At 39.9% G+C, this 22,878-nt stretch overlaps 1 protein-coding gene across 2 annotated transcripts in view; it reads right to left on the reverse strand.

Moving 5' to 3' along the window:
• Positions 1-16,421, reverse strand: part of sytl3.L (synaptotagmin like 3 L homeolog) — a 75,715-nt gene extending 59,294 nt beyond the window's left edge. Inside the window, exon 1 of one of the 2 annotated variants that reach the window (XM_041562842.1) lies at positions 16,047-16,421. The gene's annotated coding sequence lies outside the window, so the exon portion shown is untranslated. The remainder of the gene's footprint in view (positions 1-16,046) is intronic. The other variant, XM_018263234.2, reaches the window with a different exon arrangement.
• Positions 16,422-22,878: the final 6,457 nt, after the last annotated feature.

Genomic DNA, 22,878 nt, shown 5'->3' on the forward strand with positions numbered 1-22,878 from the left:
AATTTTCTCAGAGATATTACCTGTGCCACAAGCAACGCTAAGAAGACAGCAGGATCTTAGGGAGATTAATGCGTGGCTTGAGAGATTGGAGTAGGGAGGTGGGTTTTGGGTTTTTGGAGAACTGGGCTGATTTCTCAGTCGGCTACAGGCTCTTTGCTAGGGATGGCCTGCACTTCAATGGTGACGGTGCAGATGATTTGGGGGAGAAGATGGCTAGACAGTTGGAGGAGATTTTAAACTGGGCGTGAGGGGGGAGAGTTCAATAAAAGATTCAGTGGAAGACAGGTTAGATGAGATAGTGGGCGAAGTAGTGACCATAATGAAATATCATTTAATGTCTGGTGCAAAAAACAAATAAAACCATGAATTTAAGAAAAGCTAATTTTAGTGCCTTGAGGGCTGCCCTTCAGAGCTTTAAGTTGGGTCATTAAGTTTTCAGCTAAAAACACAGAACAGAAATGGTTGTCATTTAAAATGATATTAAATCATCAATGTTCTCAATTTATTCCCTTAAGGAGTAAATGTAAAGCCAGCAGGTAGGAGAGAATGATGGAGCAGCCTAGATTATATGAACATCTTAAATATGTATCTCTCCCCCTAAAAATGCTTACTGGTGGTTTTGTGTATAAACATCTTTATATCTATAAATCCATATTCTTGTACTCTTGGGAACCCTACCCAGGCTTTTTCAAAGTTAACACCTTGGGGCTCTTACATGATATACGCATTTTCAGCTCCCTGATGCCGAGTTATACCAAGCATTCCAAATAGTCCATTTTATAAACTCATATTGAAAATTATCAAAATCCTCACAAAAAACATCCTTTTTCAAAAGATGGTGTTTGAAAGTCTCCCTACAGGGCAATATCTCTTATATTTAAATTTTTCTACTCTTGCACTTGTTTCAACGCATGGGAAAATGAACTGGGTAATAGTATGGAGGAGAATCAATGGTGTAAGGCAAATTTGAAACACTGCTTCATCAACACACTATTGCTGGAAGCAGGATACACAGTGCTTTTCAAATGACAGTGTTTGTGACTGTGTCCACTGACGCCAGAAAATGATACAAAGTATCTAAAACTTAATCAAATGAGAGGCTTTTGGCAGAGAACACAGAATACTCAGCACCTACACTTAGATAACTTGTAACTTATAAGATAAAGCAGATCTCTTGGAGGTGTGTGACTTGCAGTTGAAAGGGCAAGTTCACCTTCATTAGCAAAACTGTAATAACACATAAAAACATGATCCTAAAACCCCCAGAATGTGTTCAAACTTTCATAACCTGCTAAGTTTTGTAAAATGGACATGATATATAGGGGGTGTGCCCACAAATGGGTATGGTCAAACATTCTTGGACCCTTTTTTCCATTTTTGAATTATCAATGTCTTGTATATCAAGAAATTCAATAAGAATTTATTGAAACCAAATGCTCACAAATGTAATAATTAACAATCAACACACCCATATAGGCTACTGACAGACGTGGCTATTTCTCGGCCTCCATTGCATTTATAGTTACATAGTTAGTTACATAGTTAAATTGGGTTGAAAAAAGACAAAGTCCATCAAGTTCAACCCCTCCAAATGAAAACCCAGCATCCATACACACACCCCTCCCTACTTTTAATTAAAATTCTATATACCCATACCTATACTAACTATAGAGCTTAGTATCACAATAGCCTTTGATATTATGTCTGTCCAAAAAAACATCCAAGCCATTCTTAAAGGCATTACACATCTAATTTGTTTGCCTTCATGCATTCCTCTGTCTGCATGGACAGGCGGTTTAGTTAGGATTAAGTACAAGGTTCCAGTTTATTATTATTACATAGGAAAAGGAAATCATTTTAATTTTTTTTAATTTTTTGTCTTGCTTGAAATAGACTCTGTGAGAGATGGACTTTTTGTCTTGCTTTTGAGCTTGCTGAATAACAGGTTTTCAGATAAGGGATCCCATACCTGTAAGTATATTTTACTGTGTTATAACTTAAAATGAGCTCAGAACCCATAAATAGTGGTGGGCACATCCCATCTGTGTTCTGTGTGCCTATATTTTTTAGGCTGTTTCAGCAACACAACTATGATTTTCAGATTTTCAAGCTTTGTAAAACACTATTTGCTGAATTTGAATGTAATATAAATATTATAAATACAGGGTTACAGGGTTTCTTTAAGAATACATGGTTTGACTGAGGTATTAGTGCTTCTAGTTTGAATGAACTGGTTCAGCATGCTCTGGTGAACTGCGTGCAATTGCAGTTGCAAGGTGGACTAGGCACATGGATACAAGAAAGCCCTAGATCTGCCTTGAAGATGTCATACTTTCAGGGTTCCCTTTTCATGTTGCTACTACATGTGCAATGACATGTAAACTTCATGCAAACATTGGTTTTGGGCCAATGCACTTTTGAGTCAAAAGGAGCACTATTGCTCCAGGGTCTCAGGTAAGTAAATATAATAATTATAATCACTGGGGGGTGCTTTTCCATTTTATAGATCGTATAGAGAGGGACAATGTTGAGTCTGACCTGCTGTCTGCACAAGTATTCTACACCCAAAGCCAAGATCCAGAACAGTAAATGGTACTGTTGATTACTAGAAATGGAGCAGTGCTTTACAGAGACTATACATTATTCACATTGATCACTGCCCTAGTGGAACTTACAGTATGTGTAGAATGCAACGACTTTTGTTCAGGATTACCTCTAGTTTACCTTCAGGTCAAGTATGGGGATAGTGGTACTGTCTCTTTTGTACCAAAAATTGGTATTTCCCATTGTGTTCAAAACAGAGTATTTTAAAAAGCTCTCTACTGCTTACACACAGATTGTTGTGTGCTTTTATAAAGTCCCAAACCTATGGAAGGGGTTAATAACCGCACAGTTCAATTGCAATGTCCTTTTCCCAGGGCTCTTATACCCCATGTAGCGCTACCTTTCCCAAAAGTACCTTTCCCTTTGGAACTTAGCAGCCGCTCCCACACAGCAGGTAAATGCACAAGACCTCCAATTGGGGCCCCCCCACTTGTGTCCTTGCCAGTATCCTCCCTTTGGTGGCTCAGTCACTGGGATGCACTCAGAAGCAGTCACACTGGAGATTACAGGCAACTCTGCAGCAGGATTAATCTCACCAGTGGCACCTTTCACCTCCTGAGTTTCTAGCAGTTCGGCCAGGAACAGGATGGGCTTTCTCTGTACTTCTACAGATGCAACAGCTTTGACAGTCTCATAAGAACTGGTTCTGGCTGGATGTTGCAGCATACAACCCCTGTTAAGCTCTGTTGGAGACCCTGTACAAATGGCTCCAAAGTCAGGCACTCCCTCTCTCCCAAGTATGCACTGGGGCGCCCAGCCAATTGGATGGCTCTCCAGTGTGTAACTGAGTAATACAAATAGTGTGTGCTTGAACCACCTTTCAAAACCCCTTGTGGGCAGGGTGCAACGCAGTCTGAAGGCCCTTGCCAGGGAGAAAAACATACACTAGAAAGAATATTGCTACAGCACCTCTTTGTTGAAAAAGTGAAAAGTTGTGTTTATTTGGTCAGAAAAAACAGGCAACATTAACAGCTAAATCTCTCCCTTTCTCAAGCCTGCCTGATGGTACCGCATACAACACATTTATCCCCACCTCAGGGGGGTGGACCTCACCAGGACCCACCCCCAATCATATCCAAACCAATCGTATGAAACCATTGTGCAAATATGCAATAAACTAATTTCAGTCCATTTAAGTTCAGATTAAGTCCAGGTCAATTCTTGTGAAGCATAATAGTCCATGTTCCATCATGTCCTGAATATATGTGAATAGAGGACCAGAAAAAAAGGAATATATTGAACAGTGCCATTTTGAGAGCTTTCAGCTGATCGCCTCCTCTCCTTAATTTAGGAATCCCATCAATAATTAGAAATCTAAGCTGACTTGGTGCATGTCTAGATGTATGGAAATGTGCTGGTACAGGAAGTTCCAATTCTTCAAATCTTATCGTTGATTTGTGTTTTGAGATTCTATCCTTAGCCTTTTGTGTTGTTTCCCCAACATATCCTAGTCAACACGGACATTTTATCAAATAGATAACATATGTGGACACACAAGTAAAAAATTGTTTATTAGTAAATCTTTTCCCAGTGTGTGGATGTGTGAAGATATTACCCTTAGTCACACTATTGCATTGGGCGCAGTTTAAACAGGGGAAAGTTCCTGGTTTGATTTCAGCGAAAAATTGTTGCTCCCACTTCTGTAGGTCATAAGTGGGGGAGACACAAATTCTTCTAAGTCTGGAGAACATTTCTGTAACATATGCCAATGCATAAGTAAGATGATGGCTATATGTTTACTGGCCGATATATATTGACTTACAAAAGCTAGTATTTTCTGTGTCTCTGGTGTATGTTTGCTATTGAGTAAGGTTTCTCTCAATGTTTTTTGAATATGATCATTACTTTCCGCAAGGGCCACTGGTGGATAGCCTCTGTCACTAAAGCGTTTTTTCATTTCAGCGGCTCTTGAGGGATATAAACCAGGATCTGACACAATCCTTTTTATTCTTTCTAATTGTGTTCTAGGCAGGGACTTTTTTAAAGCTGGCGGGTGACAGCTGCTGTAATGTATCAGTGTATTGCTGTCCATCGGTTTCTTGTACCAGTCCATCTCTAAATGGTTATTTTTCATATATATATATATATATATATATATATATATATATATATATATATATATATATATATATATATATATATATATATATATATTCAGATCAAGGAAAGGCACATATTTAGTATCATAAACAAGAGTGAATTGAATGGTAGGCACAACCAAGTTCAGCCAATTATGAAACTCCAATAGAGTATTATTGCTACCATTCCAAATCAAAAAACACATCGTCGATATAGCGACGGTAAAAGATGCAATGGGAAGAAAACAAATGGTTTGGATAAACAAATCAACACGTGTAGAATAAAATAGGATCCAGCTTTATTTGAATGTTAAAAACAACAAACAGGCATCCATAACAGATGTACTCCTACCCTACGACATGTAAGATCACCTGACGCGCTTCATGCCTCATTCTGGCACTTCATCAGAGGTGAGGTCACAGGAAATCCTGTGCCTTATATACCTGTGTTCATTAAAATAATCTCAATTTAAAAGAACAGCAAAAAACATGTATTTGCTTATTACAAGTGATATTGGTCACAACAGTTATTAGCATAAGTTTGAGAGTTTATTCTTTACACTTTTATAAAGAATGTCTAGTAATATAATTTTATGTAGAGTTATATATACATTATGGCTGGAAAAAGCATGTTACTTCCCAGTCATTATTGAGAACAAGTGGATGCCGTGTCTTTAAGGTGAATATCGAATAGGTTTCCCTTTGATCAATAATTGTTTTAATATCAACTCCACGTGGTCCCAATTTTACACTCTCTATGCCTTGGAATTTAATCTGGTTGAAATCACCCCATGTTTCTGCATGATATGTTTACCTATGGCTGATATTCTTTTATTGGAAAAATTTAATTCTTCTATTTTATCCGAATCTTTAGGTGTGAGGTGCTCTCTGGCACTTTCTTTGAGTGATCTGTATGTCCTACCTACATACTGCATACCGCAATTGCAGGTTACTAGGTCGACAATACCCCTTGATTCACAATTTATGTAGCTTTTTAGGGGAAAGGTCTCTCCTGATTTTGTACTCTTAAAGAAATTTTGAACTAGTATGTGTTTACACAACTTACATCTATTCTTCCCACATTTAAATGATCCTTGCTAACCAATTTTTCTTTGCTTCTAGTTGTCTGTTTTTTGGTCGATATAGACTAGGTGGTATATCATTGGATATGATCCTGCCTCGTTTAAATACATATTTCAAATTTCTCAATATCGGATTGTCTAATAAAGGATCTAACCTCAAAATGTCTAATCTTTTGTCAATGATTTTTCTTATTTGGTTAGACTGGTTACTATACTTGGTGATAAAGTACATGTTGGATCTATCTTGTTTTTTGTTTACATTTTTGTTCCATTTACTTTTCTTAATGTCTCCACTCTCCTGTGGGTATAACAACTCTTGTCTGGAGATGCTTACCGCCCTTTCATATGCTTTTTTGATGACAGTAACATCATATTTTCTCTCAACCAATTTATCCCATAATATCATTGCCTGGTTCTGGAAGGCATCCCATGTGGTACATATGCATATGTTCCGGTTTCTTAGGGCACGCACGGCGCATTTCCTTCTCATTTAAAGGCACAGGTGTGCTGCCGTGATGACGGCGAAAATTCAAAAGTTTAAAAAGCCCAGTTTTGTTTTTAGACCTTGCCCGTTATTGGAGTTTGTTCCTGGAGCTGTTAGCATTGTTCTATTCGGTATATCTGATCTTGTTCCTGTTTTGACCCTTGCCTGGCTATTAGACGATCCAGACCTCTGTAATCTGACCCTTGCCTGTTATCTGACTCCGATCCTGCTAAATCCCTTCTGATTGATCACCCGGTTTGAACCTTGCCTGTCTGACTACGTTTGCTCTCTGCCTGCCCCGACCCGGCCTGATTTAATTTCGATCCTGTCTTATGCCTGGTACCACGACCTTCTGCCCAAAGGCTTACAGTTGTGCCCCTTCGCTTGTTTAGAACCTTTCGCCTTGCACCTCTCGTTTTAAGACCTGGCAGCATTTGAGTAGCTGAGGGCTCCTTCGAGGCCAAAGGCGGCAGTTACAGGCAGAAGCACGAGCCGAGACCAGGGTGCTTGGCATTGGTTCTAGATTCAGGGTGCCAACCATTACATTATAACGGGCCATGGACGAAGAAGGTCAAGCCGCTGCTGCCACTGCTCCTTCCACTACTGAAGCGCTCCTTACCACCTTGCTACAGCGCTTGGAGGATCATGAGCGGAAGCAAGATTATTTGATGCAAGGCTTCCATAATCTGACTTGCCGACTGGAGATCCCTCAGCAGTCGCCAAGTCTAGTTGCTGCTCCTCCTGTGGGTTCCTCTGTCATGATGGGTAATGTCCCTAAAACCCATGAACCCAAAATTGTGTTCCCCGAAAAATTTAGTGGAGACAGAACCAAATTTTTCAGTTTAAGGAGGCATGCAAATTATACCTTAGTTTCTTTCCTCACTCTTTCACATCTGGTGAGGAGAAAGTAAGGCTTGTTATGACCATGCTTCAGGGTGACCCTCAAATTTGGGCCGACAGATTACCCTCCACTGATCCTGCCCGTTTTTCCCTTGATACCTTCTTTAACACCATGGTGATACTCTACGATGACCCGAATCGTGCATCTTCTGCCGATTTCGCGATTCGTAAAATACGCCAGGGAAAATGGGATGCGGAGGTGTACTGCACTGAGTTCCGCCAGTGGGCAGTTGAAACTGGTTGGAACGACATGGCTCTTCGTATTGGGCTTTCAGATTCTGTCAAAGACAGCCTGGTAAATTATCCTCTATCTTCCAACCTGGATGATCTCATGTCTCTTGCCATCCAGGTAGATAGAAGACAGCGGGAAAGAAGGTGTGAGAGGGGTACTTCTTTTCATTCTGGGTTTACCAATGTTAAGTCTAACTTTCCTAATGTGGTGACCAATGTTAAGTCCCCTAATCCCTCTGTGCCTCTACCTCAGGAGGAACCCATGCAATTGGGCATATCCCATCTAACTCCTGAGGAAAAGGCTCGCAGGCAGTCCTTGGGTTTATGCATTTATTGTGAGGAAAAAGGTAATTTCCTAAATCAATGTCCTAAGAGGCCGGGAAACTTCCAAGGCTAAATGGAGAAGGGGAGCTCCATTTGGGTAAAGAAGTTTCCTCTCCCCACTCTTCCTCTAAGATTTTGATACCGGTTAAGTTAACCTGGCCTACGGGTTCTTTAAAGGTGTCCGCTTTTGTGGATTCTGGGGCGGAGGGGAATTTTTGGATGCTGCCTTCGTGGCAAGATTTTGTGTTCCTTTAACACCTCTAAATCCTCCTATGAGGATATTAGCGGTCAATAAAAAACCCTTAGGGTCAGGCCTGGTGACTAAAAAAACTGAGGTTTTATCTTTGTGTTCTAATAACTTGCACTGTGAGGAGTTAGCCTTTTATATTATTGAGGGTGCTTTTTCTCCTCTAATCTTGGGGTTACCTTGGTTGCAAGCACACAACCCACATATTGACTGGGTAACTGGGGAGGTCCTTCAATGGGGTTTAAAATGCAGGGGGTCTTGCATCCCTCCGGTGGTAGCTACTACATCTCTAGAGGGTTTACCTGCAGCTTACACAGATTTTGCAGATGTCTTTTCTAAGAAAGCCTTACCCCCACATAAGCAGTATGACTGCCCAATTGACCTCATTCCTGGGTCTACTCCCCCTCGAGGTAGAACTTACCCTCTTTCCTTGCCTGAGGCAATGAGAGAGTATATTAAGGAAAACCTTGAAAGAGGTTTCATCAGATTCTCATGTTCCCCTGCTGGTGTGGGATTCTTTTTTGTTGGTAAAAAAGATGATGGTTTTCGTCCCTGTATAGACTACAGGGGTCTAAATAAGATCACCATAAAAAAACATTACCTCCTTCCTCTAATTTTGGAATTATTTGACCATGTTAAAAATGCCAGTATTTATTCCAAGCTTGATCTTAGAGGTGCATATAACCTCATCCGTATCAGGGAAGGGGATGAGTGGAAAACGGCCTTTAACACCAGGGATGGCCTCTACGAATATTTGGTAATGCCATTTGGTCTTTATAATGCCCCCGCAGTGTTCCAGGAATTGTGACAATGACATCTTCCGGGACCTGCTGGGGTTATTCATAGTGGCCTATCTAGACGATATCTTGATCTTTTCTTCCAACTTGAGTGATCACCGTAAACACGTGCAGGAGGTGTTACTCGGGTTGAGGAGCAATAATCTCTACGCCAAACTAGAGAAGTGCACCTTTGAGGTTTCATCTGTCCAATTTTTGGGGTTTAACATCTCTAGTAAGGGTCTGGAAATGGATCCTGGGAAAGTTAAAGCGGTACTAGACTGGGCCCAGCCGCTTTCTCTGCAGGCAACCCAAAGGTTCTTAGGGTTCGCCAACTATTACCGCCAATTTATTAAAAACTTTTCCTTGATAGTGACTCCTATCACTGATCTAACAAGGAGTTTGTGTCTACCCCCATTTCTTTGTCACCCTGACACCACTCTTCCATTCATTGTTGAGGTTGATGCCTCAGAGGTTGGGGCGGGGGCAATCCTTTCTCAAAGGCATCCAACAACCAACAAGGTACACCCTTGTGCCTTTTTCTCTAAAAATTTTTTGCCTGCTGAGGCTTACTATGATATCGGGAATAGAGAATTGTTGGCTGTTAAGTGGGCCTTTGAGGAATGGCGACATCTGTTGGAGGGGGCTAAGCGTTTGATAACAGTCTTTACTGACCATAAAAATTTGTTATACATCGAGTCTGCCAAGCGGTTGAATCCTAGGCAGGCCAGATGGGCTTTATTTTTCACCCGGTTTAATTTTTCCCTTATCTACAGGCCTGGTTCCAAGAACACTAAGGCGGATGCACTTTTTTAATCCAATTTGTCTGAATCTAGTGAGTGCAACCCCATCATTCCTAGTGAATTAATTGTGGCAGCTCTGGGATCAGACCTAGCCACACTATTATCCTCAGCTCAGTCTTCTGCTCCTGTAGAAACTCCCCCCGGGAGGTGATTTGTACCTGAGGATTTTAGGGAACAGATTTTGGGTGAATCCCACAACTTTAAAATGGCAGGACATCCTGGCATCTCGGTCAATATTGTTTCCGATAGAGGAGTACAGTTTGTTTCGATATTTTGGCAAGCATTCTGCTCTTTGGTGGGGATTGAGTTGTCATTTTCTACCGCATATCACCCTCAAACCAATGGTCAGACTGAAAGGGTTAACCAGTCCCTTGAACAATTTTTGAGGTGTTACGTGTCTGACAACCAATCCTCATGGGCTGAACTTTTACCTTGGGCAGAATTTGCTTACAATAATGCAATTCATTCTTCTACTGGTGAATCTCCATTCTTTATTGTTAATGGTTTACATCCCAAAGCATTTTCTTTTTCTGGTTCATTGTCCCCTGTACCCTCTGTTAATTCTTCTGTTAATACAGTTTGCAAAAATTCGGTCTGGGGTGCACGATTCTCTTTCTGCAGCTACAGCCGCTCAGAAAAAAGCAGCCGATATCGTATAGAGGCACCCAAATACCATGTAGGAGACTCTGTACGGTTGTCTACACAGGTCTGTCAACAGTCTGTTACTTCCCCACTGTTGGTTGAAGGTCAGCCTGAGTTTGAAGTCGATTCTCACCTAGTGCGAGGTAAGCTTCAATATTTAGTTAAATGGAAGGGCTATGGCCCTGAGGAGAACTCTTGGGTTCCAGTTAGTGACATCAGTGCTGACTGTCTCAGGAAACAGTTCCACCTAAAATTTCCTGAGACCTGGGGGTCCAGGGGCCCCCCCTAGAGGGGGGGTAATGTGACAAATACTCACCCTGGTAGTATAGTGGGGGGATGGCAGGGACAGGCCCCGGACTGGCAATCTGTGGGTTCTGGCAAATGCTAGAGGGGCTGCTGTATGGTTCCATAGAAAGTTACCATATAGTGGGCTGGTAGGGGGATGTTTGGGCTGGTAGGGGGCTGTTTGGGCCTCTGTGTACTTAGAATGACAGGGCCTATTTTGACTCCCAGTCCAGGCCTGGGCAGGGACGCCTGCCGCGCCGGATTCCTTTGCAGCAGGCTCCAGTTTGCAGCGTTATAGGAGTTTGTTCCTGGAGCTGTTAGCATTGTGCTATTCTGTATATCTGATCTTGTTCCTATTTTGACCCTTGCCTGGCTATTCGACGATCCAGACCTCTGTAATCCGACCCTTGCCTGTTATCTGACTCGATCCTGCTAAATCCCTTCTGATTGATCACGCGGATTGAACCTTGCCTGTCTGACTACGTTTGCTTTCTGCCTGCCCCGACCTGGCCTGATTTAACTACGATCCTGTCTTACGCCTTGTACCACGACCTTCTGCTCAAAGACTTTGCTTAAAGTTGTGCCCCTTCACTTGTTTAGAACCTTTCACCTTGCACCTCTCGTTTTAAGACCTGGCGGCATCTGAGTAGCTGAGGGCTCCTCCCAAAGCCAAAGGCGGCTGCTACAGGCAGAAGCACGAGCCGAGACCAGGGTGCTTGGCATTGGTTCTAGATTCAGGGTGCCAACCGTTACAGATATATGACCTAGTCTATATCGACCAAAAAACAGACAACTAGAAGCAAAGAAAAATTGGTTAGCAAAGCAAGGATCATTTAAATGTGAGAAGAATAGATGTAAGGTGTGTAAACACATACTAGTTCAAAATTTCTTTAAGAGTACAACATCAGGAGAGACCTTTCCCATAAAAAGCTACATAAATTGTGAATCAAGGGGTATTGTCTACCTAGCAACCTGCAATTGCGTTATGCAGTATGTAGGTAGGACATACAGATCACTCAAAGAAAGGGCCAGAGAGCACCTCACACCTATAGATCCGGATAAAATAGAAGAATTAAATTTTTCCAATAAAAACATCCAATAAAACATCAGCCATAGGTAAACATATCATGCAGAAACATGGGGATGATTCCAACCAGATTAAATTCCAAGGCATAGAGAGTGTAAAATTGGGACCACATGGAGGCGATATTAAGAGAATTATTGATCAAAGGGAAACCTATTGGATATTCACCTTAAAGACACAGCATCCACTTGGTCTCAATAATGACTGGGACTTAACATGCTTTTTCCATAATGTATATATAACTCTACATAAAATGATATTACTGGACATTTTTTATAAAAGTGTAAAAATTAAACTCTCAAACTTATGCTAATAACTGTTGTGACCTATACGACTTGTAACAAGCAAATACATGTTTTTTGCTTTTCTTTTAAATTGAGATTATTTTTATGAACACAGGTATATAAGGCATAGGATTTCCTGTGACCTCACCTCTGATGAAGTGCCAGAAGGAGGCATGAAACGCGTCAGGTGATCTAACATGTCATAGGGTAGGAGTACATCTGTTATGGATGCCTGTTTGTTGTTTTCAACATTCAAATAAAGCTGGATCCTATTTTATTCTACAGGTACGAATTGGTTTTCCCAACCACTATACCCCAGAAACATTATGTTCACTGGAATGGAGACCAGTAAGAGGAAATCCGCACACGGTGCAGAAAAGGCACAATAAAGGAGTGTCCTCCTGGACGAGGACATGTGAGTTTTTCCTTATTCAAATGGTTTGGATACACAAATTATTTCTCAAAGCTTGCCATGTATAAGTTGGCATAGGTTGGTGCCACATTGCTTCCCATAGCTGTGCCTCGGCATTGCATATAGTATGTGTCACCAAATAAAAAATAATTATCATGCAACATCAGAAAGGACTGTTCTACCAGGCTATATTCAGTGTCCTTAAGAGTGTCCCTAACTGCTTGTATCCCCATATCATGAGGCCTTACAGCCTCTTGTAGCCAATACTAGGGCATATCTTAAGGATAATATGCAAGTGATTAATCAATTGAAAAATGTTCTCTTACCAGATGCAGATGTCCTTTTGGTGAGTTTAGATGTAGGAAGCCTATATACCTCTATATCCCATGATATGGGTGATACAAGCAGTTACAGACACTGAATATAGCCTTGCAGAACAGTCCTTTCTGATTGATTTACTTAGGTGACAGCAATGAGAAGCAATGTGGCACCAACCTATGCCAACTTATACATGGCAAGCTTTGAGGAACAATTTGTATATCCAAACCATTTGTTTACTTCCCATTGCATCTTGTACCGTGGCTATATTGACAATTTGTTTTTGATTTTGAATGGTAGCAATAATACTCTATTGGAGTTTCATAATTGGCTGAACTCGGTTGTGCCCACCATTCAATTAACTCTTGTTTATGATAACAAATGTGTGTCTTTCCTTGATCTTAACATATATATAAAAAATAATCATTTAGAGACGGACTGTTACAAGAAACCGACGGACCACAATACACTGTTACATCACAGCAGCTGTCACCTGCCAGCTTTAAAAAAGTCCCTGCCTAGAACACAATTAGCAAGAATCAGAAGGATTGTGTCGGATCCTGGTTTATATCCCTCAAGAGCCGCTGAAATGATAAAATGCTTTAGTGACAGAGGCTATCCACCAGCGGCCCTTGCGGCAAGTAGTGATCATATTCAAAAAACATAGAGAGAAACCTTACTCAATAGCAAACATACACCAAAACAGAAAAGACTAGCGTTTGTAAGTCAATATACATCGTCCAGTAAACATATAGCCAGCATCTTACGTAAGCACTGGCATGTGTTACAGAAATGTTCCCCAGACATAGAAGAATTTGTATCTCCCCCACTTATGGCCTACAGAAGAGGGAGAAATTTAAGAGATACTCTGGTGAAAGCTGATAGTGGCCCACAAAAGAAATCTGGGCAACAATTTTTGGCTGAAATCAAACCAGGAACTTTCCCCTGTTTAAACTGCGCCCAATGCAATAGTGTGACTAAGGGTAATATCTTCACACATCCACACAATGGGAAAAGATTTAATATCAAACAATTTTTCACTTGTCAGTCCACATATGTTATCTATTTGATAAAATGTCATGTTGGGGAAACAACACAAAAGGCTAAGGATAGAATCTCAAAACACAAATTAACCATAAGATATGAAGAATTAGAACTTCCTGTACCAGCACATTTCCATACAGCTAGACATGCACCAAGTCAGCTTAGATTTCAAATTATTGATGGGATCCCTAAATTGAGGAAAGGAGGTGATCAGATGAAAGCTCTCAAAAAGAAAGAGATGTACTGGATTGATAAATTATGTACACTGTGGTCAAAAGGCCTTAACAAGGAATATACACCTATGCCCTTTATATGAAATATGTTACCCTATTGTTCTGTTGTGGTCAGGTAACACCCTCTACTGTGATCTTTGTTTTTAATTGTATTGTCCTAAACTACTGCTTTCTTTGTTTTGAAGGTTTTCAACACACATAAGGATTGGAACAAGATTCCGGACTGCAACGAGGCAGTTATATTTAGAATTTTACTCTCCACGTAAAAGGTACCACTGTTTTTAATTTTGAATTGTTTATATCAGTCTATTAGTTTTTTTTTTTATATGGCACTGTTAAATATATTCCTTTTTTCTGGTGCACTATTCACATATATTCAGGACATAATGGAACATGGACTATTATGCTTCACAAGAATTGACCTGGACTTATTCTGAACTTAAATGGACTGAAATGAGTTTATTGCATATTTGCACAGTGGTGTCACACGATTGGTTTGAATATGATTGGGGGAGGATCCTGGTAAGGTGCACTCCCCCTGAGGTGGGGATAAATGTGTTGTATGCTGTAACATCAGGCAGGCTTGAGAAAGGGTGAGATTTAGCCCGAAACATTGCCTGTTTTTTCTGACCGAATAAACACAACTTTTCACTTTTTCAACAAAGAGGTGCTCCAGTCTGTAACTGGGCTGTATGATGTCACAAACAGAAAAACAGTTAAAGGATTTCTCTGATCCCTACTAACTTGCACAAGTGCAGTTGCTAGCTACAATCTGTCAAGTATTTGTCTTTGCTTTCTAACTGTAAGCCGACTGTTTAAAACTAGTCACACTTCACCTATGTTTAAAAGCCTTATGGGTGGAACTTCAGGCTTTGCCATTCTTTGAAAACATGTAACCCATATACCCTAGAATGATCATTAAAAAGTTAACTCTTTCATCACTTTGAAAATTAAAGTTTTAAGTATGGGTATGGGACCTGTTACCCAGAATGCTTGGGACCTGGGGTTTTCCAGATAATGGATCTTTCGGTAATGTGGATCTTCATACCTTAAGTCTACTAGAAAACATCGAAGAAATCATTTTTAAAAATTTGGATTGTTTGGACAAAATGGAGTCTATGTGAGACACGCTTTCCGTGATTTCGGAGCTTTCTCGATAACGGGTTTCCAGTAGGGATGTACCTAATCCAGGATTCCGTTCAGGATTCGGCCAGGATTCTTTTTCAGCAGGATTCGGGTTCGGCCGAATCCTTCTGCCTGGCTGAACCAAATCCGAATTTGCATATGCAAATTAGGGATGGGGAGGGAAATCGCGTGACTTTTTGTCACAAAACAAAGTAAAAAAATATGTATTAGGATTCGGTTCGGGATTCGGCCGAATCTTTCGCAAAGGATTCAGGGATTTGGCCGGATCAAAAATAGTGAATTCGGTGCATCCCTAGTTTCCAGATAACGGATCTATACCTGTACTAAAACGGTACCCTGTGCTTGATCATAACTAAACTTCATAAATCCATATTAGTGGCAAAACATTTTTATTCAGGTGTATTTAATGTTTGAATGACTTTTAGCAGTCTTAAGTTATGGTGATCCAATTTACAAAAAAACCCAGTATATCCTATACTAAAAAACATGTAATAAGTAATTTTATAACGTCATTGATGTATAATTACTTCATTACTTCAAATGTTCAATTTATACTCAAATTATTTTTATTATGACATGTTGCAATCATAAGCACACATGAACACATGAACATTACTAGAGTAAAGTATAGTTGTGTGCCTTAATTCTCGTCTTCATGCAGGAACATGGCTCGCAAATTCCCAACTTACTTTATTGGCATGTTTCCTGCAGGACATTGTTGTTGTATTTCAGTTCTTAACACTTTTATTGCTGGACCCTTTGCCTCTTATGTAAGTATGATAGCACCTAAGTGCCTTAGGAGAATCAATGCAGGAACTACTGACAAGCAAATATGATGTGACGATTAATACATTTTTAGTTCAATTTAATGCAATACTATAGCAATAATACCAAATTTGGCTTCTATTTCATATAAACTAATGACTGCTGAGTTAAAACTTATGATAATTAAATTTCTGTACTTGTTTTCTGAATGTATTATGTTTCCTCTGCAGCCGCATAACAGTGTCAGTATAGTTTACTGGTATCTGTAACAGTAAGGGATTTATAATAGCAAAATGCATCCTACCTTTTCAGTTGCACAGCTGTGAAAAATCAGAGGTTCTTAGCTATTTAGTAGGAGGCAAGTTTTCTTTCTAGCAGTGGAAACAAACACGTCATTGTCTTTCCTTCCTGCTCAGACTGTGCGACCCTGGGGAGGGGGACATTATTAACCATACTAGTGAGTACATCACAGCACGCACTGAAAAAACATGTCACAAACAACCCTTATCATTCTCCACAGCACATGCAACATTGGCTGATTTTAGGATAATAATCAAAGACTTTAATCTGGTTCTGGAAGTCAGTGCATTATAGCTAATAGTCCAATCTTATGGCCCTCGATTACTGAAAACTGAAAACCCTGTAGCATTCCCAGAAGCAGGTAACCAGAAACCACAGCTGTACACAATGAGTAAGCAAAACCAGCAGCTCGAGTTCTGTTATAGCACACATTTTATTGGAATGGAATATAAGGCTCAGTTACTGCACAGTGTGGGTTAATTCTAGGAACCTTGTCAATTAGGTGCAGGGATGTTTCTAGATTTTCTGAAGACCCAGTATTATATAAAACATTACTCATCTCAGTAGTCAGATAGCATTGTACAATCTGTACACTGGCAGAAAATGGTTAATAGAAAGTGGGAAAATAGTATAATAACTGGGATCAGTGGTTTTGTATGTCAGTTAAAAGCCAAAACATATAATAACAAACAGTTCCTGGGATTAAGTAAAGTTAGTAACACTTCCTCAGTTCAATACAATCACTCACAAAAAGGGAAATCGGAACTCCCATGCTTTTGATTTTAAGACCACTAGAGAGTACATCATTTCAGGTCCATGGTGTGTGGGCATGTGTAAGAATAATACAAAATTATACTATTACAGCAATTACCATCAATTCCATATTCAAATACCATAGTGTATTAAAGGGGTTGTTCACCTTTAACCCTTTCCCTACCAGCCATTTTGTTTTAAATGCGAACATCTACTGCCAAGCAGTTTTTAGACATTTTGTACTCTTTCATTTTAAGTGCCTTACCTGGGGGGGGGGGTGTTTTAGTTTACCCTGGAAAACAATATATTGTTTTTTTCAGGACGAACTGAGCTTTCAAAATATGCTAGAATCTTTATGTAATTCCACTTCTGTAAAAAGCTATAGGCTTCTAAGTGTCTAATAATGAAAAATAATCATGTTTCACATAATACAAACACATATATCAGAAATATAATTTATTTCATGTATGAGAACATAGCCGATTTGGAAAGTTCTATGTCTCCTGAACGCGCCAATACCAAATATATATAGTTTTATGGAGATTTATCACTTGTATAGATCAAAATTTCCAGGAAGCTTCAACTATGGCGACAGCAGGGAATAACAACAATTTAAAACAAATACCCTGTTAATCAAACATCTGCTGTACAAATTTACGGAACAGCATAATACCTGCTTGTGTTGATAAACTTTTATGTTGAAAAACCAATAAAAAGAAAGTTACGAAAAAAAAAATTTCCAGGAAGTACACCAAATTTCCAAAGAACAGATTCTGGCAAATTGAAAATTGGTAAATATATCTATGCACAATAAACTACTCAGTTACAATTCTTTCCTAAAGTTATAATTTTTTATAGAAATTGGTGAATTTTTGAAAAATGACCTCAAAGCTTCCAATCTACAGCATCATATCTCCCACACATCATTAGGAACCAATGTAAAACACCCTAAATATGATTGCCAGGAGTCCACTGAACATTTTGATGCCCAAAGTGTATAGGTTTACCTAAGCATGTGGCATATAGGGGCCCCAAAATGTAGACACCCCATTTGAGCTATCAGTTCTGTAATTCCAAATACTGCAAAATCAACACATTTACATGTGTAAAGGTAGAAAAAAGTACGTTCACCCCAGAAAACCTATTATGGAAAGTACACATTCCCCCGAATCCAAATTGGGTATGCATGTCTTTCTATTCCAAAGCACCAAGCCGCAAACCTTTCCTAAACTTTGCAATTTTGGTGACATTTCCAAAAATCACCTCAAAATTTCACCCTGTAGCATTGTATTTCCCACATACTTTTAGGTATCAAGACAAATCACCCCTAATATGAAAGCCTTGGGTCCTCTGAACAATTTTATGTCTAATATGTATAGGTTTACCTAAGCATGTGGCAAAATACATTTACATAGTTTGCGGGGGGGGGGCCCAAAGGTAGAAAAAAGTACAATCACCCAACAAAGCCATATATATTCAGAAAGTACACATTTCTCTGAATACAAATTGGGTGACATTTCCAAAAATTACTTCAAAACTTCCAACTTGCAGCATTGTATTTCCCACATACTATTAGGTATCAAGATAAAACACCTCAAGTATGAAAGCCTGATGTCCTCTAAATAGTTTTATGCCCATGTATAGGTTTACCTAAGCATATAGAGGCCCCAAAATTAGGACCCCTCATATGGTCTGCCATTTCAGGTACTACAAAATCAATACATTTACATCGTTTTTTTTTGCAGGGCAATGGTAGAAAAAAGTACATTGACCACAGAAAATGATATATTTTCGGAAAGTACACATTCCCCCAAATCCAAATTGGGTATGCATGTTTTTCTACTCCAAAGCACCAACCCGCAAACCTTTCCTAAATTTGTCAATTTTGGTGACATTTCCAAAAATTATCTCAAAACTTCCAACTTGCAGCATTGTATTTCCCACATACTATTAGGTATGAAGATAAATCACCCCAAATATGAAAGCCTGGGGTCCTCTGAACAGTTTTATGCTCAATATGTATAGGTTTACATAAGCACGTGGCTTATAGGACCCTAAATATTGACACCAAGGGTCTACTGAACAGGTTGATGTCCAATATGCATAGATATACCAAAGCAGTAAAAATAGTGCATTTGAATTTTCTCCGCTGCCAATCCGCAATCTGTGAAGAAAGCTCTCTGACTGTGTATTATGTGCCAAAAGACCCTCCTACCAGCACAAAGACCCCCCCAAAACTATATATTTTTGGAAAGTACACATACTGACGAATCCAAAAGATGTAAATATGTCTTTCTACTCCAAAGTACCATACTGCAAAGCTACACTACAGCAGTTTTTATGATATTTTTAAAATCGCCTAAAAATATTGCAATTGGCCACATTTATCTCACCCAATTTCTTACATATAACTGTAAAACACCCTAAATATTGATGTCAATGGTCTACTGAACAGTTTGATGTCCAATATGCATAGATATACCAAAGCAGCTGGCATGTGTGGACCTCAAATAAAAATAGTGCATTTGAATCTTCTCTGCTACCAATTCGCCTTCTGTGAAGAAAGCTCCCTAACTGCGTATTATGTGCCAAAAGACCCTCCTACAGCACAAAGACCCCCCAAAACCATATATTTTTGGAAAGTACACTGACAAATCCAAAATGGCTAAAAATGTGTTTGTACTCCAAAAGTCAAAAACAACGCTAAAGGAGAACGTAAGGAAAATCACTGCAAGTATAAAACAGCAACAAAATCACAAAAATCAAATACAATTAGGCAAATCAATGAAATAACAAAATAACTGATCCAACAGCGTGGTTAGGGGTCAGGTGGCTTATTCCAATAGTCACAATGTGGAATAAACAGTTTTTAGGGGAATAACAAGAGGTAAAATTGATAAAATGAAGAACTAAAAAAAAAAGATAAAAAAAAAACCTATAAGGGGGTGTGTGTTTTGTATGCATGTGTGTATAGGTCTAAAAAGTGTAGCAATGTATGTATATATGTATGTGAGTGTATACAGGTGTGGAAAACAACAAAAAGCCAGAAAAGCAACAAAAAAACGAATTATAACAAAATTAGTAATATACTTGTAAATGTGTAAAAAGAAGGGGCACTTAAAGTTTCTAGGTGAAGGGGGGGTCCTTAGCAGTCCTGGGGGGGGGTCCTTAGCAGAGCTGGAAGTCCAGATGGCAGAGCAGGAGCGTCCACGTGCAGAGTCTGCCAGGAGGTGTGCAGGAAGTGTGTGGGCGGAGACAAGGGAGGCAGGTCGCGCGTGAAAGAGGTGAAAAGTCGGGGCCCACATGGCATTCCCTTGGCTTGTTGCCAACGGGGTTAGGGGCTCAAAAGACTCACAATTTTAGCAATCTGGTTGCTAGGTACAAATGTCCCTGTAACATGTAGAATCTACAGTGCTGACAGTCTGCACCATGAAAGTTAGGCATCCCTAAGTGATTGTATTCATTTACCTGATACCCCAAACCTTTGTTACTGTTAGCAGAAAACTACACTGGCCTGGGATTCTTCTCAGCAAGCACAATAGTGCAATCCTCTTCCTGTTCTTTCTTTTTGCCTAACATTAACAAAAAAGCTGGCTATTTTACTTTACTGCGCATGTGTCGCCTTGGTGCAACGAAAGACCAAGCAAAAAAAAGAGAGATTCCAGCTAAGAAATTTCATATGCACTACAGGTGTTTTATATTTATCTGTAAGGAATTGTCTGAAATAAATGAAGCAATTTGCAATATTTTTAGACGAATTTCAGGAAAGCCATTATAATCTCTGATTTTAGTGAGGCATCGTAAGTTTGGTAGTTAAGAGCAGAAAAAAAATATTTATGTTGACTTCAACAGAATGTGGTTTCCAAAAATATATGGTTTTCTGGATTCTTTGTACTGTAAACAGGCAGTGTGCTGTCTGTGCAGAAGCAAAATTTGCGGCCATGAAAATTTGAATGCACAATTTTCATTTTATCGTCCCTACAGCCACATACTTTGGTGCATCTTATCTACTAAAATAGCTTCGCTTTAATGTGGGCAAAACCAGAAAGTGTGTATCGTCCCTCTAATTATTTCACCCTAATTTAATCACTGGGTACTTGGGAACTCTTTTAACTTTCCTTGTGTTCTCTGTGTACCTGCTTACAGGTATGTGTAGGCTTGGTACACATGTGCACAGATGAGAGAAAAGCCTAAACACTAGGGATGTAGCGAACGTCGGAAAAAAAGTTCGCGAACATATTCGCGAACTTGCGCAAAAACGCGAGCGGTTCGCGAACGGTTCGCGAACCCCATAGACTTCAATGGGAAGGCGAACTTTAACATCTAAAAAAAAAATTTCTGGCCAGAAAAATGATTTTAAAGTTGTTTAAAGGGTGCAACGACCTGGACAGTGGCATGCCAGAGGGGGATCAAGGGCAAAAATGTATCTGAAAAATCTGCCTGTGTGTGCTTGGAAGAGATAGTGTAGGGGGAGAGCTGTTAGTGATTTCAGGGACAGATGATAGTAAGTTTGCTGGCTAGTAATCTGCTTGATACTGCTCTGTATTGGAGGGACAGAAGTCTGCAGGGATTTGAGGGACATTTTAGCTTAGGTAGCTTTGCTGGCTAGTAATCTACTGTTCTCTTTAAACAACTGCCATACGTTGACCTTGTAGGCATTGTTTGGTGTTTTTTCTGGAGACGGTAATATTATGGATATTTAGACAGAATGTGAACAAGGTCACACAGCTAGATGGCGGGTTGAAGAAAACAGTGTGCAAATAATGCCTACAAGGTCAACGTATACACTACTACAGCGGTGGATACGGATTACGTAAAATATATTATGGCTGCTTGAAAAAAGTCACTCCGGTGTTTTTTCTGGAGACGGTAATATTATGGATATTTAGACAGAATGTGAACAAGGTCACACAGCTAGATGGCGGGTTGAAGAAAACAGTGTGCAAATAATGCCTACAAGGTCAACGTATACACTACTACAGCGGTGGATACGGATTACGTAAAATATATGAATGCTGCTTGAAAAAAGTCACTCCGGTGTTTTTTCTGGAGACGGTAATATTATGGATATTTAGACAGAATGTGAACAAGGTCACACAGCTAGATGGCGGGTTGAAGAAAACACTGTGCAAATAATGCCTACAGGGCAAATAATGCCTAAAAGGTCAACTTATACACTACTACAGCGGTAGTAAAATAAAAAAAAGTAAAATAAAAAAAAAATGAATATTAAAAAAAAAAATTAAAGTTGGTGCTGCTGAACTACTAGGAGCAGCAGATTAGCACACCAGTCCCACTCCCCAACACTGCTAGACTAATAGCACTGGGCTCTTATAGTAGTAGTAGTAGTAGTAGTAAAACAACAAAAAAATAAATAAAAGCAGTCCTTACAAGGACTACTGTTATTGCAGCAGTCAGCAGATGAGATCAGAAGCAGGACAGCTGCCCACTGCAGCTACATACAGAGCACTGCAGTAGAAGGTAGATTACTAGCCAGCAAAGCTACCTAAGCTTAAATGTCCCTCAAACCCCTGCAGACTTCTGTCCCTCCAATAACAGAGCAGTATCAAAACGATTACTAGCCAGCAAACTTTCAACTGTCCCTGAAATCACTAACAGGCAGCAGCTCTCTCCCTACACTATCTCTTCAGCACACACAGGCAGAGTGAAAAAACGCTGCAGGGCTTCGGTTTTTATAGGGAAGGGGAGTGGTCCAGGGGAGAGCTTCCTGATTGGCTGCCATGTACCTGCTGGTCTGGGGTGAGAGGGCAAAAAAAGCGCCAACAATGGCGAACCCAAAATGGCGAACGTCGCGCGACGTTCGCGAACTTCCGGCGAGCGCGAACACCCGATGTTCGCGCGAACAAGTTCGCCGGCGAACAGTTCGCGACATCTCTACTAAACACTTGCCACTGGTATTTCAGAAAGTAGGGAAAAATAATAATAATAAAGATTGAATTCCTTTAGGTGCAGCAAAAAAGCAAAACTGTTAAATTTCAGTGTCCAAACTGTGGATCTACTGTTTCAAACACAGTTATGGCGTTTACTCCTGCGCTAACCCTGCAGCTGAACGCATGAAACCG

Source organism: Xenopus laevis, chromosome 5L (assembly GCF_017654675.1).
Source record: "Xenopus laevis strain J_2021 chromosome 5L, Xenopus_laevis_v10.1, whole genome shotgun sequence".
Classification (NCBI taxonomy): domain Eukaryota; kingdom Metazoa; phylum Chordata; class Amphibia; order Anura; family Pipidae; genus Xenopus; species Xenopus laevis.